This window comes from Protobothrops mucrosquamatus, unplaced genomic scaffold (genome assembly GCF_001527695.2).
Source record: "Protobothrops mucrosquamatus isolate PMUCROS unplaced genomic scaffold, P.Mucros_1.0 scaffold_156, whole genome shotgun sequence".
NCBI classification, from domain to species: domain Eukaryota; kingdom Metazoa; phylum Chordata; class Lepidosauria; order Squamata; family Viperidae; genus Protobothrops; species Protobothrops mucrosquamatus.
The window spans coordinates 970,749-973,023 of record NW_015386232.1 but is presented as its reverse complement, the minus strand read 5'-3'; positions in this window follow the sequence as shown (position 1 = coordinate 973,023).

The following is a 2,275-nucleotide window of genomic DNA, read 5'->3' as shown; positions in this document are numbered from 1 at the left end:
CACCCTGAAGTCCTTGGAGGTCGTGGAGCTCCCCGAGCCCCAAAAGCAGGGGGTAGAGCTTTAACCCCACTGGACGATGGGTCGGGAACATCAGAAAGCAATTATGATGATGATCCATTGGTAAGTGGGCCGATTGACCCCATAATCATGACCATAGAACTGACAGTCCTGGGCACGGGCAGGAAAATGGCCCTAACCGCTCTGCTGGACTTGGGCTGTACGCACTGCTTGATAAACCCCCTTAGTTGGGAAGTTGGGGGCCTCTCCTAAGGAAACTCAAGGATCCCTTTACTTTTTGCTAGCTTGATGGGTCCGTAGCTGGAGGCAGCCCAGCCAGTTTTGTAACCGAGCCCCTGGGATTAACCATGGGAAGTCACTCAGACACTTTAGCGTTCATTGTGGCTCCTGGCATGGAATGGCCCCTGGTACTGGGTTTAACTTGGTTAAAGAAATGGAACCCCCTAATCGGCTTGAGAGAGGGCTGGCTAAGGTTCTCCAGGAGGAGGGCACCTCCTCTGGGATTGCTAGAGATAAGATAGTGGGTCCGAAGCAGGAATTTCCCTCCGCGCTGTGTGAGCAAGAGCTTCAGAGCATTCCGAGAGAGTACCGAGACCTAGCCAAGGTTTTCAGTGAGAAGAGGTCGGATGAGCTTCCCCTTCACCGACCTATGGACTGTGCTATTGAGATTGTCCCTGGGGCGAAGTTGCCAAAGCTGAAGTTCTATTTGATGACACCTAGAGAATTAGATGAACTTTGCAGGTTCATCAACAAGAACTTAGCTCAGGGTTTTATCCAACCTGCCAGACCCCAGGTAGCAGCCCGTCCTATTCAGGAAATAGAAGGATGGGTCTCTTCACCTCTGTGTGGATTATAGATGTTTGAATGCGGTATCAGTGGAAAATGTGTACCCCTTGCCTCTCGTGAGGGACATGTTAGCCCACCTGGTGAAAGGGAGAATTTTTTCTAAGCTAGACCTACAAGAAGCCTATTATTGCCTCAGGATTAAGGAGGGAAAAGAATGGAAGACTGCTTTCAATTGCCCTTTAGGCTGCTTCCAGTTCAGGGCGCTCCCTTTTGGGCTACAGGGAGCCCCTGCTGTGTTCATGTAGTTGATCAATGAGGACCTCCACGAGCATCTGTACAAGGGTTTTTTGGTGTATTTTGATGACATCCTGATTTACACCGAGACTAAGGCAGAACATGTGAAATTGGTCAGAGCAGTCTTGAAAAAGCTCCAAGCTGCTAAACTATACGCTAAGCTTTCAAAATGCAAATTCCATAAGGACAGAATTGACTATGGGCTACTGCATTTCCCATGAGGGGGTAGAGATGGACCCAGAGAAGGTGCGGGCTGTCATGGAATGGACTCCTCCCTGCACCAAAAAGCAACTGCAAAGCTTTCTGGGGTTTGCCAACTTTTACAGGCAATTTATCCCCACATTTGCTCAGATCACACTCCCTATCACAAACTTATTGAAAACTAAGGGAGGGAGTAAACCGAAGCCTGGCCGCCACTAAAGTGGACCACTGAGTGCCAAGCAGCATTTGAGAAACTTAAGAGACTTTCTTCCGCGGAACTGGTGCTGAAACACCCTGACCCGGAAAAGTCATTTGTGATCCAGGCAGATGCTAATGATGTGGCAGTGGGGGCAGTGTTATTGAAGAAAAATCAGCAGGGCAGACCCTGCGCTTATACATTCAAAAAGTTGTCAGAGACTGAACAATGGTGGGCTGCTTGGGAAAAGGAAGCCTACGCAGTGCGATGGGCCCTTTTGACCTGGAGGCATTTCTTAGAAGGCAGCAAAATTCCTTTCCAGGTTTGGACTGATCATAAAAACCTGGAAGCTTTGAAAAAAACCAGGAGGCTGTCTCCTAAACAAGTGTGCTGGGCCCAGCACTTCCACCATTTTAATTTCTCCATCCACTACCTGCCTGGGGGGGGGGAAGAACTTTCTAGCAGACCCTTTGTCACAAATGCCACAATACAATAGAGTGAAGGCAGAGGTAGTTAAAACTCTACTTTCCCTACAGCAGTTGGCTTCCCCAGCCATTACAAGAGCTGGGAAAGAAAAAGATAGATAGATAGATAGATAGATAATTTAATTTGTATACCGCCCTTCTCCCATAGGACTCAGGGCGGTTCACAGCATATTAAAAACAAATAGTATACACAAAGATACAAAAAATACAAAATACAAAAATACAGAAATCCAAAAAATAAACCCCGATAAAAGCCGAATTAAAACCAAATATTACCAGCTGTGTTTCCGATTAA